This window comes from Lepidochelys olivacea (assembly GCF_965140295.1).
Source record: "Lepidochelys olivacea isolate rLepOli2 genome assembly, chromosome: 2".
In the NCBI taxonomy this organism is placed as follows: Eukaryota; Metazoa; Chordata; order Testudines; family Cheloniidae; genus Lepidochelys; species Lepidochelys olivacea.
The window spans coordinates 13,083,126-13,101,459 of record NC_140412.1 but is presented as its reverse complement, the minus strand read 5'-3'; positions in this window follow the sequence as shown (position 1 = coordinate 13,101,459).

The window sequence follows — 18,334 nt, the reverse complement described above, 5'->3', positions numbered from 1 at the left end:
GCAGGGATGTGTGCATTTATCATAATGATGTGGTATCAATGCCAAAGCCCCAGGAACTCCAGGCGTTGCACAAAGAAGCGAGTAACAAGGTGTACACTGCAGGAAGCACCCAGGTTAGTAACATTACTCTTTCTTCTCATTTCAGTCAGAACTGCTGACCAGGCAATGGTTGCACTTCTATTTTGTTGTCTATAATGGAAATGGACCCCAGGGCTTCTGCATTTTATGCTTATCCCTGCCCCAGCTCACTGCATGACCTTGGGCAAAGCACTATGCAAGCTTGGGTGCCTAAAGTTAAAGACCTAGATCCATAATTAGGTGCCTAAATAAAGGAAGCTCGACTTTCGAAGGATAGATTGCATAAATGGAGCACCCCTGAAAATCCACATTTGTATTTTATGGCTTCCGGTGCCTAATTTTAAGCACCCAGGTTTGAACACTTTTGTCTTTCACTTGCCTATGCCTCAATGTCTCCATGAGCAAAACAGTTACAATAAGCAGCCATTGATTTTTGTCAAGGTGAATGTCAGGCTTTATTATCACTCGTATTTGTTATTTAATATATGCTAACAGTGTCCTCAGAGCTACACAACATGTAAATGAAAAGAAGATCCCTACCCTGAGCACCTTGCAATTTACGGACCATATTTGCTGGTACGCTCTGGCTGCTTTGTTACAGTCTGGTGATGCAAAGCAGCCATAAACCTGGTTTAACAGGCAACTTCTGCCTAGTTTGTGGCTGCTTTGCATTGCTGGAGTAGTGCAAAGCAGATGGGGCATACCTAATCTGACCTTATATATACACCAAAATGTAAATATTTATCTCAAGCGACCATGGCTCTTGCTGTTCACTGAAATATATAATCAATATAGCATCACCCCTCTGTCAAGGAGTAGCTGTTCTCCAGGCCTTACAAGTTAGCATCATGTTGGAAGAGAAATCATGATGCAGAGTCTAGGTATATATTTTAGTTCAAATTGTTTATTTACACTATATACAGCAGGCCTTGAACACAGGTGGTCACAAACAGCAGACAGGCACCCCTGAGGCTTGCCACAGCACCCAAAAGACACGACATCACAAAACTCAAAATAGCCCAAGCACATCTTCACAGACCAAAGAACTTGCCCTCTAAGAAAAAGAACATGTAAGTCCTTGAGTAATGGTATCATCTGGTGACTCCCACCAAAACAGCATGTGTTATTATGGACAGTCTGGAAGTCTTCATCAGGAATATTTTGAAACCTTCCCATAGATTTCAAAATGTGAGTTTCTTTTTAAGCTAACATGCCAAAGAGGAGATGAATTTAGAGATCCAGAAAAGAAATTAACTGTCACCCTATGGTAAGTGCACAGTTTCCTCTGAATTCAGCTCCAACAAGTCAGCAACCTTTTATTTACTAAAAGTGTGATCTGATTGATTAACATTACTCTAGACTTCAAAACCATTGGCCTTTGGGGAACTAACCAATGAGATAGTACTGACAGGTGAAGGGCTTCCTCTTGATTTTACAATCCACCGAGAACACAGGGCAATGAAGGCTCCTGGAGCAGTGGGGGAAAGAGATTGTGATTCAGGGAGTCATGATCTCTCTCCTGGTCTCCCTGTTGATTCAAAGAGGGAGTAACTCCACTGTGTTTCATTTTGGTTAACAGATGCCAAAACTGTGCTAGACACGTTGTAGACCACATGAAAAGGCAGGGCCTGAGCTTACAACCTAACAGACTGGTACAATAATTATACGGGTACAAAACCTGTTTGTAGATGAGGCATTACTGCCTGATTCAGTGACCTGTTCTTATTTGATTTGCTAGTACAGGGTGAGTTGGATACTATCATAAATATAAAGGGAAATGTAAACCCCTCTAAAATCCCTCCTGGCCAGAGGAAAAGTCCTCTCACCTGGAAAAATCCTCTCACCTGTAAGAAGCTAAAGGTAACCTCGCTGGCACTTGACCAAAATGACCAATGAGGAGAGAAGATACTTTCAAAAGCTGGGAGGAGGGAGAAAAACAAAGGGTCTTTGTCTGTCTGTATGATGCTTTTGCCAGGGACAGAACAGGAATGGAGTCTTAGAACTTTTAGTAAGTAATCTAGCAAGGTATGTGTTAGATTATGATTTCTTTAAATGGCTGAGAAAAGAGCTGTGCTGAATAGAATGACTATCCCTGTCTGTGTTTCTTTTTTGTAACTTAAGGTTTTGCCTAGAGGGATTCTCTATGTTTTGAATCTAATTACCCTGTAAGGTATCTACCACCCTGATTTTACAGAGGTGATTTCTTTATTTCTATTAAAAGTCTTCTTGTAAGAAAACTGAATGCTTTTTCATTGTTCTCAGATCCAAGGGTTTGGGTCTGTGGTCACCTATGCAAATTGGTGAGGATTTTTACCAAACCTTCCCCAGGAAGTGGGGTGCAAGGGTTGGGAGGATTTTGGGGGGAAAGACATGTCCAAACTACGCTTTCCCAGTAAACCCAGTTAAAGTTTGGTGGTGGCAGTGGAAATTCCAAGGGCAAAGGGTAAAATTAATTTGTACCTTGGGGAAGTTTTAACCTAAGCTGGTAAAAGTAAGCTTAGGAGGTTTTCATGCAGGTCGTCACATCTGTACCCTAGAGTTCAGAGTGGGGAAGAAACCTTGACAGATACCCAAAGCTGCGTCCATTCACTATTAGCTACATTATTCTGTAAAATGAAAGGCAAGTGATCTGGTCAGCTTTATCCAAATGAAGTCTGGACATCTGAGCATGTATGTTTTATTATTTTTAATATTTCTGCTCTGATAAGCCATAATTTTAAGGCCAGCAGCTTTCTGTTAGTGGTGCTAAATACTGATATTTTAAAAGTCAATTGGAGTTTAATGTGAGAAAGGACAGAAATATTGGGAGCATAGTGTATAAATCTAAACGCCTTGACTTTCATCTCCTGAGATTACTTTATGAAAATGAAACAAATTAGTTTATCATTCTGGGCTAAGCAGATTTATAATTGCTAAGGGATAATTAAATTAGGCATCTCATTTCTGCAGGTGTTTATTATATGGCTTGGGAAACAGTATGTATTGAAATCAGCACCCACTTGAATTTGGTGAATTGAAGTGATCCAACACTTAGCATTACAGATTCAGCTTGGAATGCTTGTATTTTTAGGTGACAGTCTCAGGATCTTCAAGCCTGAGCTGAGAGAGCAGAAGGCAGTTGAAACTTAAAACAACTCTCTTGACTTAAGAACCATTTTGATGATTTTTGCTAATATAACTCAGTGCTCTGGTTGGGTCATTGGCCGTAGGATTCGAACCTGGGACCTCCTCAGTTTAAAACCATGAACCTCAGCTGCCTGAGCTAAACCACCTGGTTCTGTTAGCCCAAAGGCTGCCACAGGCTCATAAAAGTGGTGCAGAGAGTCACCGTGTGGCTGGGTGTGCGTGACACTAGTTTAGTAGCTTTCACCCAAAACACTTGGTAATTTACACGCCACCTTATGTTCTGTGTAGGATCCTCAGGTACCTGGCATCATTGAATGGTACAGAGGGGTGGGGACTCTCATGAGTCTGCCTCCTCACCACACATGAGAACTTCTCCACATTTTCCCTTTTGGGGCAAGTTTGGACACCAAATATGCTAAGAAGGAGAACTCACTGTAATCCATGTACAGGGACTTTGACTGGAACTGATACTGATGCGGGAGATACAGGTGCAGATGTTCCTTTCGTACTCCTCCCTCCACTTTGAATCCATACCAACAGCAGGCTCATTCTCTCTCTAAGTAATTAAGCTTTGCATCACTTTTATGTGGCAGGGATTTATTAATCTCAATTTACAGGTGGGTAAACCAAGGCACAGAGTGGTTATGTGACTCCCTTGTTGTAAGGAGCTGCCAGAGGAATCCATTTGGATTGCCAATAATAAGTTGTATTGGTCCTACGAATCCCTGGAACAATATTGCATACTGTTGAGCATCATCTAGAGCCACCTTTCCAATGACCTAGCTATGTACATATATAGAAGTATAGAACACACTTGCCATGTTCACACAGCAAACTAGTGGAAGGATTGGAAATAGAAGGCAGAGTCATGGCTCCTAGTTTGCTGCTCTAACCTCTGGACACAAAGCCATATTGCTGGTTATAATGTAATGTCATATACTGCTATAATGAAATCTCATTGACACTGCAGGGAAAAACATAGAAGTAATACAAGATTGATAGATTCAAGGGACCTTTAACACTGAATCACCCATGAGGGTGTGTGTCTTGCAAAGACGCAACAGTGATAGTTTACACGCACAGATTTATTGAAGCTCCCCAATCAATAGATTTAAAGAATATAAATCCCTCAAAAAGTGTTAGGTTGTTGGCTTCAGTCTTCTCTCAGCTACATTCCAGTTAGACTTCTGGAAGATTCTAAACCCTACAGGCCTGATTTCCTCACCCAAAGATGTCCAATTCTACATGTCTAAGAGAGACCAGCCTATACCAACAGCATTCAGGGCACTCTCACGCGATAGCAGTGTTTCTCAACCTTTTCAGGCTGGCAACATCTCATTCAAAGTCAAAAATTTTCACAACCCCCTTATATTTACTATAAAAGCGAGTGTAAAAATGAATCAATGATAACAATGCCAACCATACATATAGTTTATTTTTGCATGTGTATGTGGAGGTTGACAGAGAATAAGGTTACAGTGGGGGGGGGAGATTTTCTTTGCTTTAGATTATAATAATTTTTTTCAATGCCTCATGACCCCCTGAGTGTCATGACCCACTGGTTGAGAAACACTGCTTCACAGTAATGTTAGAAATTGGGCCCCGATTCTGCAACATACTTAAGCAGTGTTGCCAGCTCTCATGATTTACTGTTTTTCTTAAAGTTCCCAGCTCCTGGGGTCACATGAATCTGTGAGATTCTCAGATTTCATTAACAAAACAAAAAAGGAACTTTCTAGCCTTTACGGTTGTGCAGAAAAGTTTAAAAACAGGAAGGGAGTGTAACCTACAGACTCAGAAACCAGAAGGCAAATAAAATAACCCCAAAATATTACTTTAAAAAAATCTCATGAATTTCAAGACAACCTCAGGATTTTGAGGAGGCCAAACTCATAAAAGCTTTGAATGCTTGGGGTGCCAATAGGAGTTACAAATGTGCTTCACTTCAAGTCCATTTAAGACATTGTGACCATTCGTGTACTTGAAGTCAGGCACCTGCCTAAGTATCTTGCAAAACAATGGCTTTAGGGATCAATCTTGAGAGGTGCTAAGCACCCTCACTTTCCAGTGCGATTTGCGGGTACTCAGTACCTAGCAGGGTAGAGCCTATTGAGCATACTGTAGGTTCCTGCTTCCATAATGCCACATCACCCACCAAGGATGCTGGAACAATTTTTATAGTGGGGGTGTTGAGAGCCATTGAACAAAACTGTAAACCCTCTATACAATGAAAACCACTTCAAGCCAGGGGGTGCAGCAGCACCTCCAGCACCCCTAAGTCCAACACCTATGTCACCCACCAGCCTTCTCTGCCGTTACTTCACAATCCCTTATTTCCTTGTTTTCACTTTCATCTCTTACTTTAATCCCTGAAGTCACACGCTTCTTAAAAATCCAGCTATTAAATTCCATGCTGATAATGTGGCATGGTTAATTTTTCCAGTTCACTAAAGGGCCACTGGAAAAAAAATTAGTAACGGGGGGAAAGTTTGTCACCAGATCCTCATTCCTACTTTCATTACTGACATGGGAAATACATAATTTATAGCAGCAGGTCTCCTTCATGCACCCCTTAGAATCCATAGGAAATTAGGTCAATATGTTTTCGTTTGCTCTAAACTAGATTTTTTAAAATGTGGCAGCTCATGTGTTCTTCTTTTAACAGTCCCTGGCAGTTATATTAACATTTTGCTATTGGTAATGGCGGAATAATTATTTTGCTGCAGTCTAAATTGAAAGGTTAACCTTCGCATTTCTCTCTAAATGTTTTCAATTGTTTCCATCACAGGAATACTATTGCTGAGTAGCAGCTTAGAGGAGTGAAGGGGGGAAAAAACACATTACATTTGCATCAGTTTTAAAGGCAAAGTGAAAATTAAATTGGCTTCAGCAGTAAGATGAAATTCATGGAGGAACATGCAGTATTATTGCTGTTTGGTTGCAGACTCAGAAAACCCCAGACCCTTTTTCTATGTATTTACATTTGCTTGGACTTCCCAAAATCATTGATTTTTTTTTTTTTAAGAATTAGAAATGACTGGGTCCTATTGATTATAGCTGGCTGATCTATTTTTCCAATCATTTATCCAGTTAATGTTCTTATAATTATTACAAGTCTTGGATGAGACTCTGAATCAGGGATTCACACCCTGTTCATAGATTCATCGAGTTTAAGGGTAGGTCTATGCTCCATTAAAAGACCTGGGGCTCAATCATGGCTGGCGCAGGACAGCTGACTCAGGTCTGTGGAATTCGGTCTGCAGGGGTATAAAATTACAGTGCAAATGTTTTGGACTCGGGCTGGAGCCTGGGCTCTGAGACCCCCTGTGGAGGGTACTTCTGGGGCTAGGTACCTGACAGCCTGCCTCAGAACTTGGGAAGGCTGGAGCTAGTACCTGTATGGTGCTCTGGGGCTGGGGTCGGGGGTGCTGGGGCCGTGCTGCCTGCCTGGTGCTCCAGGGCTGGGGGCACTTGGGCGGCCCGAGGCTGGGACAGGGGGACTGGTGGCCATGGTGGGGGTGCTCTAGAATCCAACAGAGGAAATGGGGGTGGAAGGGGAGGGGGATGGGCGGGGCCTCAGGCAGAAGGGGAGGGGTTAGGGGCTAACCTCCCCCAGCGGCCGGTTCACCCGCTGCCCATGGTTGTGTTGGATTGTCCATCAATGGCAATTTTTTTTAAAATCCAGCATGGATATTTTTCTAAAAGCCAAGCTCTGGTTCAAATAGGAATTAATCCAAGGAAATCCTCTGGCCTGTGCTTGGCAGAAGGTTATGCTAAATGATCACAGTGGACCCTTCTGGCTTTATGGTCTACATATCTCTGAAGAGAACATTATTCACATTTCTGCCTGCAAATCAAGCCCAGTCATCCTATTGGCCAATTTAGTAGATGCCCTTTTCATTTCCTTGCAATATCTGGTGAGTGGCATTTTATCTGCCTGATTAATACAAGTGTGGATAAGCATTTGCAAGTGTCTTCACACATGGAAGTGCTCTCCCAGTCATTCTGAGAGCTCTTAGTACGATGCACGCTGGAAGGAGAAGGAAGGAGGATTTAATGGAGGAGAAAAAAGAAATGTAAAAAGGAAGAGAAGCAGCAGCAATGAGCAGCAGTATGCCACTGGCCGCACCACCATCACAGCACAGGAAGAAGATGGGCCCCTTGCTTGGTGGAATCTCATCCGACAGCTGTGTTTCTGGAGTATATGACTGATATCACTTGTGCGTGACATACCATGGAGACATGTGGATTTAATCCATGCACTTCAATATACGGAAGAATGTGTTGTTTTATTTGAGCTAGGGAGATATACAGCCTTGCAAGAGACCAAGAACAGAGAACATTCAGTGAGTCAGACATGGATCTGGCTGCAACCTTCCCAACCAGGGCTCTGATCCTACCATGACTTCAGTGGGGCTACACGTGGGCACAGGGGGCCCAACCACATAACTCATTACAGAATCAAGCCATGGGATTGCACATGGGCACACACATGCAATTACTTGGTGTGAAGAGAACACTGGAGGTAAAGGTCAGCAAATCTGGCTTAATCTTTCTCATGCAGGATGGGACCCGACTCTCTTAAAATCTGGGGTCTCCATAAGACAAATGTAGTCATACTCTTTCTTGCCCCAAGGAAGGCTGGAGATTTAACATTTCCTGTGCTATCTTCCTGTCCCAAAAGTGCTCCCCCTCCGATGATATTTTCAGGCATATTTAGGTACAGATGTCTATCTTTAGGCACTCAAGCTTGACAATTTGGCCTCAATACTTTCTTCAGATACAGTGTAAAAATGTAGTGAGTCAAGTCTTGATGTCACCTGTGTGAGTCCTTTCACAGTAACTCCATTCTGAGACGAGATTTGTCCAAGCTACTGAATATTACCGACTCTTTGTTTCATACCCGCAAAGACAAATATTGGCAGCAGAAGACTGAACAAAGATTACAGCAGTAAGTTTGCTAAACACACTCAGAGCCTGCATTGCTCATTGTATCTGAACTGTGAGGAATAATTAAATAAACTTGGTGGGGTGTTGTATAGATTTCATCATCCTGAAAACTTTTTATTTGAAAGCACTCTTGGTTAAAGCTTATAAACATGTCTTGACAGCTCACTTCTTCAGGACTTGGAGCAGCTGCCAAATTAATAGCATAGGTAGGGGCTGCCATGAAGCATAAAAAGTTATGACTGGTGTCAGTCCAAATTACTGTCTTTAGCTATACATAAGGGAATGAAAAAAATATTAGCAATGAGCAGACATGGCTTTAGCCAACAAAGTAGGATTTTAGAAGATTTCCTGAAGCAATCCCCAAAAGGTCATTCCAATATCCACTCTCGTCTTTTGTAGTTCTACTTATACTGTGGTTATAGAACTTATCTCACTAGTGAAATCAATGATTAAGGGACACATTGTGACCGTCACTTGAGTGGGACTAGGAATAGTGGGGAAGATGATCAGCCATTGCCGTGATGGGGGCCATTATATTTACCTAGACATCATCCATCTGAGAGCAAAGATTATACATGTGTCACACAAACAATGACGTTTATGCTTTCCACTCATGGTGACACTGCTGAATAGGTGGCCTGCTGGGATTGAACCCAAGATATCTGGATCTAAGAGCATGAGCAGATGCTCTGCTGCAGCATACAGCAGCCTCATTTCTCCATAAAAGGAAAGCTGTGGGGTGAGTCAGCGTGATTTCAGAAGGGGGTATGGGTGTGCTCTCCTGATCTTTGCATCACCAAAGGAAATAAAAGACTGGTTCTTTCTGTGATTTTTGTGGAACTGGAGTAGATCAGACTCAATGGTGTCTCCCTGAGAGTTCTTGAAACTTACTGAAGTGCATCTTGAAAGGTCACTGAGCTTTTAAAGAATGAGAAGCTTTCATGTGGGCTGAAGGTAGAAAATCAGGATGGTCTGAAGTGAATGCATGACTCTGACCAGACTTGCTTTTGATGCCTAATTTCATAGGTGCCATATGATGCCTTGAATACTGTAGAATGTGAGTGGCAGAGGAAGTAGTACAGTGCTAATATCACATTGATACCAAGAGTTGAGCCTTGATAACAGTGTAGAGGATGGTGGTTTGGGTGACATACAGGGAAAGAATGAATGTCACTTGAGTTTTAGTTACTAGTATGCCAGGAACTAAACTGGCTGTGAAACCCACTTAGGGCTTCTCTGCACAAACATTTAGTTTGCAGCAAACTGGGGTGTGAATCTACCCAGCACTAGTTTGCCACAGACTAACTGTCCAGGTGGACCCGACTGATACACATTATTCAGTTAACACACTTTCATCTTGTTGCGTTTCCAAAAGGACTAGATCAAAGAGCATTAATGAACGGTGAAGCATTCCAGTGGAGTCCACACAGATGGTCAGGCTGCATTAGGTAGTGTGGGGTAGATTCATGCCACAAACTAATTGTATGTGTAGAAGAACCCTTACACTTTCCTGTGAGAATGTCTTCACTGCAGAGGTAACCTGGGTCTGGGTACCTGGGTATGGGAACCCAGGTTAGCCAAGCCTGGGTGTGAGCATCCACACTGCTACATGACATTCATGTCATACCCACGTAGCCATGGCTACACTGACTCTGCACTAGGCTGGGTGAGGCACAAGGATTTCTGGGAGTATATGCCATGGTTCTTCGTACTATACTAAGCTGTGCCACTCTATGAATTATTTCTCAGAGTATTATGGGAGAACTTGTCTGTCTTTCCTGGGCCCCTCTGCAGAAGGGCTCTGAGCCTGCCAGCTCAGTAAATTAAGACATTGCCAGGTTGTCCCACTCCTCTCTTCTATCTGAAGCCTCCGTTCCTTCCAGTGGCAAGGCATGGATTCAGCTCAAGACCATTACCTGTTCCAGCTGTTGGCACTGTGCATTGAATTCTCATTTCCACAACTGGAAGCAAATCCAGGGCCTGAGATGTGGTAGAGGGCATTTGGCAGCGTCTTATCACCATGAGAAGATGGGCAGTGGCATGCCTTGCTGAGGAGAGTATGTAGCCTGCATGCAGACATGGAGTAGTGGAGGTAGCTGATGCAGGTTTTAACAGCTGTGGAATCTCCCTGCACTGGTCCATGGTTCTGCCACAAGACCACAAGCACAGTGGTGGCATCACATCATCATGCAGACCTGGAATGACCAGCAGAGGGTCCAGAATTTCTTCATGTGGAAAGCCACCTTCCTGGAGCTGTGTGAGAAGCTTGTCCCAACCTTCCAGTGCCAGAACATGCAGAGGAGAGTGGCCAAACCAGTCCAGAAGCATGTTGCTATTGCCCTCTGGAAGCTGGTCACCCCACACAGCTACAGCTCAGTTGCTAATCAGTTCGGCATTGGCAAATCAACTCATGGTGCTGTGGTGATGGAGGTTTGTGGGACACTTATTGCTGTGGTTCATCTTCACAATTGATAATGTTCCCAAAATAATAGCTGGCTTTGAGAGAAGGTGCCCATCTGTGACTGCTAGCAGCAAATGACTGGTGATGGGGCACTAAATAGAGAGGGCTCTGAGTTATTAAAGAGAATTCTTTCCCACATGTCTGGGAGGTGGGTCTTGCTGTTAGGGTGCCAATGCCTGAGATGATGGGGCGTCCAGGATTTCCAGGTTTATGGATCTTGGGTAGCAAATAGAATACCTCTGGTCAGGGTTCTAGGCATGTGTCTGTACAGATCTGTTCCTGTGCTTTTTCAGGGAGTTTCTTGAGCAGATGATCCACAGTGGGATCAGAGGATAATGGCCTGTAGAATGTGGAGTTAGATAGCTGCCTAGCAGACTCTTGTTCATATTCCAAAGTATTCATGATGACAACAGCACCTCCTTTGTCAGCCTTTTTGATTATGATGTCAGAGTTGTTCCTGAGGCTGTGGATGGCATTGTGTTCAGCATGGCTGAGGTTATGGGGCAAGTGATGCTGCTTTTCCACAATTTCAGCCCGTGCACGTCTACGGAAGCAATCTATGTAGAAGTCCAGTCCATTGTTTCAACCTTCAGGAGGAGTCCACGTAGAATCCTTTTTTTTGTAGTTGTATGTTTACACTTCATTTAAATGTTAAGATGTTCTTTTGGTTTCTGAATTAACAGAATACAGCATAGACAGCGACTGTTGACTACATTGTTAACCACTACCGATATATATGCAAATACACAAAAAAAACCAAACATTATCTCCCCATATTCTTTAAGGGTTGACTTTGAGTCATTCATCCTGCAGGCCACTTAACCCTTTCTGGTCATGCATCACAACTGGTTACTTTTGAAAATCATGGCCAGGCTATTTTACAGTCAGCAGACTGAACTACACAGGGCTTGGGCCTCTCGGTCTGACATGAGCAGGGAAACTACAGTAGCTTGTCTGAAAGTTTCCCATATAAATTGTGGGGCATGAAATACTTCTGTTAGAATGGGGAGAGATTTGTATTTACAGTCCTGACTCTGGGAAAGCAGCACTCTGTCTAGCTAAGCATTTCTAGAGTCACTAAAATATATTATTGAGGCATCACTCAGCTCATGAGCAATCCTCTAATACAAAATGTTACCTGCAGAGGCACTTATGGCCTCTAAATTTACCTTAAATTTACCAGTAGTTATGACATAATTCCTGTGAAGTATATCAGTCTCCTCCCACCCACCCACCCACCCATACTTTCCCACGCATATAGGACGTCACTCTAAAATAGATCACACAGAGATGGAACGGAAATAGAGTGTGAATTATGGAAAGCACTCAACATTGACCTAGCCCTGCACCCATTGAAATCAATGTAATAGAACCATTCTGAGTGCTTTGGGAAGTGTCACTCACAATCTATGAGCTCAGTAGTTATTGTGTTACCTCTCTGATGAGGGTGGATGGTTAATTCTTGAATCTGTGGGGCAGATCCTCAGCTGGGGTGAATTATCATAGCTCCATTGAAGTCAAAATACACCTTTGTGTCTGTCTAATCTAATTTTATCTTCCCTAAATAGATCAGCTCTGTTCTCATCTCATCTAATTGTATCTACACTATTTCAGATATTCTACAGTTTCTGTCACTCTATTGTCCAATTTATTACTTATTTAGATTGATACAAATAATAAACATGCATCTATCCATATACTCTAGATGCCCTGGACTAATTTAAAAATATAATAGAGTACTCTACCATAAGTCCAGCAGTCAATATAATACACCCCAGCACTAGTGAGCCTAGCAACTTAAAAGCTCAAATTCTCCTTCCCTTCCAGCAAATCTTTACAAATCTCTCCCATTTACAAATGCCTGGGGGTAGAAAGAAAGGGTAGGTGGGTGGGGAGGGCAATGCCATGAGCTTTTCAATAATGAGCCTGTACATGAGAAGCTACTTGTCCCAAGTGGAAAGTTGCTTTTTGTTCCATTCCTCAGACCCAGGCAGACTGAAAATTCCTGCATCTATCTGATTGACTGTCTGAAGCTTGTCTACTGTGACCATCACCATAGCATTGGGGCACTAGCACAAATCCATTTTACATTAGTGCATTGTATCAAAAGACATGACCTGACTCGAGTCATCCAAAATTTGCATTGCAGTAGTTTCCCTAAAGTGTACCACAGGAGTTAAATAAGCAGCTAATTCAGAGCAGATCATCTGATTTGAGAAGCCAGTCTGATTACCAGAAGCCAGGAGGGAATGGATCACTCAATGATTGCTCGTTCTGTTCATTCCTTCTGAAACATTTGGCACTGACCACTATCAGAAGACAGGGTACTGGGCTCGATGGACCATTGGTCTGTCCTGGTACGGCCATTAGTATGTTTTTATGGTCTCTGCTATTGCAACTACTCTGGCACTACAGAGGTTATCGAAAGTCTTGTGTGTTCTCTGTGGACCTGATCCAATGCCCACTGCAATAAGTGGACCCTTCCCAGTATTGGACCTAGGTCTTCTGCAGGATCTGTTTTGTGTCACCCCTGTCGGTCTAGATGCTCTACAAGGTTTACTTTTTATTGAAAATATAGCATCTCCTTAATTTAATGATGAACCTGACTTGCTGAATTCTATCTATTGCCACTCAGAAGCAAAAAAACATTCTTATTATCTCATCTAAATAGGCTGCATACCTTGAGAAAATCCATCTTAACATAACACTATCTATTATCTCTGCAACACGGCATGTGAAATGGTTACCGCAAAGGGAAGAGTAGAGATGGATATGGTCATACAGGTATTTCCCCTTCCCCATTTACAGCCACAGTCTAAAGCCTTTTTCAGGAGTCATTAGCTAAGGGCATGTCTACACTGCAAAATACATGTTCTTATCTCAGGTTACCTAGCACATATTAACTAACAAGACTTAAAATAGCAACTTCAGGCTGCGCTATGAGTTTGAACTCAAGATGCTAACCTGAGTTAAAAGCCAAGTTGCTGTGTCTTCACTTCTATTTTAGCCTGAGTTAGCCAACATGGGTGAACTAACCCAAGTTAAGAAGAGAGCTTTTCTTTTCCTGTGTAAACACACTCTAAGTCTGTGACCAGGGCTTTGAACTCTAGTAAGAGATTCACACTCGCACAAACAAGTTCCTCCAAACTTGAGTCCTTGCATTTGCAAACATAACCCACTGGTAAGTGCGTGCTACAGTGTCCACTCTGTGCCAGTATACAGAGTATATGGGGTGTTAGAGACCCTACCAGTGAAGTCTTGGCTCTTTAGATCAAGCTGTAGCAGCTTGTTGTCTGTAGGTTCCCTCGTTTCGTTCCTGGTGTGTCAGCCAAGAAGATGGCAGCTCATGGCAGTTCACATGTTCAGATCACAATTGAAGTAAGCAAATAATTCAGAATGGAGAATGTAGTTAACAAATGCTTCCCTCTTTCTACCTTTGCCACCTCAGGAGAAGCAGCAGGAAGGGACTGTTGCTCAGAGAGATCCCAATACAGCACTATTTCTCTAGAGCTCCTCCTTTCCAGAGCAGGGCACATGCTATTTCACACTCCCCCTCTCTCATCCAGTCGGCTCCACTGGCTGATGTGAAGGGGAGGCTGGGGCCATCTACTCTCTGCCCTTCCCCCTCCTCTCGCTCGCAAAAGAGAACATTGGACCTGCAGACCTTTGTTCTCCTCCACACCTGGACTCCATGCGGTGGGATGGGTGCGGGCCCTTGCTCCCTTATGAAGCTGCCTAGGTCAAGGGAATAATCCAGTCCAAAATATTAATATAATAATAATGAATAATAGAACTATACAGTGAAATACCTATGCATGAGCGGTGGATGGGGAACACCACAATAACTTCCCTTTTAAGTCATTCAGAATGCTTTCCCTGTAGTGGAACATCATTCACAAAGCTAACAACCACAGTGTCCATAGAAAGCATTAGGTGCACACTTCAAAGGAGGGTGTCATATAGCTAGTGAGCACAGAACTGGCAGATGCTTGCAATCAGCACATCAATGGGGAATTGCTCATTTTCTGAAACAAGAAAGCCAAAGACTACACCTACATTAGATGTGCTAAATGACCTGGGAATCATTTTGGTAGCCATCTACAAATAGGGATATCTGGAGGCATGTGAGTAGTTCAACTAATTCATTGTCTGCCCCGCTTATTAAATGTGCAGCACAAGACTTGGCAAACTTTCCAGGTGTCCATTTCAAAAGCAACCCCTCCCCTTGCTGCTCTTTAGTTTATATCTTACCCGAGCCTTGAAATTCAGCTTGTGTCATTTCCCTCCCTGCCTGTCAACAAAATCTCCAGCCAGCCACTCCACTAGGTCTGCTTCATGTAATATGAGAGAGACAGGGTGGGTGAGGTAATATCTTTTGCTGGACCTGTCATAAATATAAAGGGAAGGGTAACAACCTTCCTGTATACAGTACTATAAAATCCCTCCTGGCCAGAGGCACAAATCCTTTTACCTGTAAGGGGTTAAGAAGCTCAGGTAACCTGGCTAGCACTTGACCAAAAGGACCAATAAGGGGACAAGATACTTTCAAATTGGGGGTGGGTGGGAGGTTTTGGTCTGTCTGTTCTGTGTGCTTGCCGGACACAGATCAAGGAAGCAAGCAATCCAACTCCATTAGAATTACTAAGTCCTAGCAAGGGAATGCGTTAGCTTATTTTTGTTTTGGCTTGTGATTTTCTCTGTGCTGAGAGGAAGGTGTATTCCTGGTTTTCTTTTTGTAACTTTAAAGTCTGGCCCCGAGGGAAATCCTCTGTGTTTTTGAATCTGATAGCCCTGTAAGATTATCTTTCATTCTAATATTATAGAGGTGCTTCTTTTACCTTTTCTTTCTAATAAAGTTCAGTTTCTTTTAGAAACTGATTGGGGTTTTTTTAGTGTCCTAAAAAAAAACCCAAGGTTGTTCTGTGCTCATCTTGTTTATTCTCAAGCCTCCCCAGGAAAGGGGGTGTGGAGGTTTGGGGGATATTAGAGGGGAGTAGGAACTCCAAGTGGTCCTTTCCCTGATTCTTTGTTAAATCACTTGGTGGTGGCAGCATACTGTCCAAGGGCAAAGAATTTGTGCCTCGGGGAAGTTTTAACCTAAACTGGTAGAATTAAGTTTAGGGGGTCTTTCATGCGGGTCCCCATATCTGTGCCCTAGAGTTCAGAATGGGGAGGGAACCCTGACAGGACCAATATCAGTTGGTGAGAGGGACCAGCTTTCGAGCTACACAAAGGTTTTACTTCACCCACCTTGTCTCTCTAATAGCCTGGGACCAACACAGCTACAACAACAGAGCAATCATACAGTATGGGCACTCCACATTCTCAGCAGCTAAACAGGATGGTAAGTTCTTGGCTCTGGTTAGCAACAGAATTTCCTAGGAGGATGCAGAAGTAGTTTGGGGGAAAGTTTGACAGGCTGTTTTGCTTTGTTTTACTTAGAAATAACATTCAAACATCAAAGTGAGCAATGCTGGATTGGAAGAAAAGATGGCTTTCAACCTGTGTTTGAACACATTACTTTGTTCATTTTGTGTGTTCCTACCGACGGCACCACTTACACATAGGACCTCAGACACACATACATGCAGCGGGGTGGAATGTTCCCCTTCAACCAAAACATTTCATTTTCTCTGGATATTTAGTGTCCAACCCTGTCAAAGTTGGACTGCGAGTGCCTCCAGCTCTTTTGTTTGATAGTTGCATATATATATATATATATATATATATATATATATATATATATATATATATATATATATATATATATATATGAATGCAGATATAAGACTCCTGTAGTCTGGAGACATCTTCATCCCATGTTCTCTGCTTAAAGGTTTTTCTCTATCACGTATAGATTCATCTCAGAAATTACATTATAAATATTGATTCAGCCTATTGATTACCCTTTATATGTGGGATGGCTCACTGCCAAAATAAAGCCATCAGCAGGAAGTAGTTTGGGGGAATAAACACAGTATTCCAATTTGCAGAAATATTGCCAGCTGGTTTCAATGTGCTGCTGCTTTCCAAGGGAAACAACCTCCATGCTGAGTTCAGACTATGAGCCCTTGGGGGCCTATTGCCAAGCAGATAATAAAGAGAATAACATAGTGTTAATTAATATTGACTCTTGAGAGGGACAATGCCGTTTTTGTGCAGAGGAATTCAAAGCCATGGGTCATGTGGTTTAAAACAGGAGCCTTGACAGGAACAGATGCTTACAAAAAACATCATATTTCTATAAAAAAAATCCCTTTGCTAACAGAAGGGCTTTTTAGGTGGCGTATTGATCTTCATGATCTCCAACCTAGATTTTAAAAACAATGCTAAGCACTAATGCTCTAAAAGAATTCAATGGGCATCTAATATTTGTTGAATAAATTATTTACCAGATATTTCCTCCCGGTATCCAAACAACTCTACTTAGTACTTGTACTTTTTGTCTTCAGAGCACTTCACAATCTCATAACTAACGCCCCTATCTTGCAAACACTTAGGCATGTGTATCAAGGGACTGTTCATATGAGTAAAGTTAAGTATGTGCAGGATTGGGGCCTAATATTATCTTTCCTCAGAACTTACTTAAAAGTCAACTCCTTGCACTTCCCTGAGGCTTACAGCAAGCTTCTTTGAGGTAGGTAAATAGTATTCCCATTCAACAAACAGGGAAATTGAGATGGAAGATATGGCCAAAACTTTCAAATTTAGATTCCCTAAATATGGTTTTAAATCTATTTATTTAGGTTCCTAACTATGGCACCCATAAGTCTGAAAATGTGTCTGTAAGGGCCTGGCCTATTGGAGTGATGAGTGCCCTCAACTCTCACTGAAGCAGAACAAATAATTTGGGGAATTAAACCATGGGCATGGAGGATGCTCCGAATTGACCCCAAAGGCCCTAATTCAGCAAGGTGCTTAAGCACTTCTATAACTTTAAGCATATGAGCAGTTCCCTCTGAGCTTAGTGTGTCTCTTCTTGTGCTTAAAGTTAGGCCCATGCTTAAGTATCCCACTGAGTGGGTCCTCAAGCAAATAGCCCAGTGCCACTCAGCGAGTCAGCTGTGGAGCTAGGATTACAGCTCTAGAATTTGTGGATCCCAGTGCTGTGTTCAAGGAATGATACCACTCTATCAACAGCTGCTGTAGTTCCTGAGAGAGATTTTAAAAACTAGCCATTGGTTGCATTATTTTTCAAAACAATTAAGGTAAGCATATTTTTAAAGGGACAGTGAAGCATTTTTAAAACCAATGAATGTCACATATTCTATGGTGCACAGGAATTTGGGGTAACAATGTGTTATATTTATATAGCACTGTGACGGGTTCAGTCACAGGGATCCCCTTGGGACTGTCACCTGATGTGCTGAAATTACTTCTGAGCCCGTTTTTCCTGCCAGCTTGGGACTTTAGAACCCTGCCTTGTTGAACCAGACATGCTAGCCTGCTGTAACACAGACCCAGGGTCTGGACCATGCCCCCAAAACTGCAGGCTTTAAGTGAAAACAACTTAGCAGGTTACCTGTCTCCAGCATCCAGACACCCAGCTCCCAATGGGATCCAAACCCCCCAAAATCAATTTTACTCTGTATAAAGCTTATATGGGGTGAATTCATAAATTGTCCATCCTCTATAACACTGACAGAGAGATATGCATAGCTATTTGCTCTCCCGGGTAATCACTTACCCTGGGTATATTAATAAACAAAAGTGATTTTA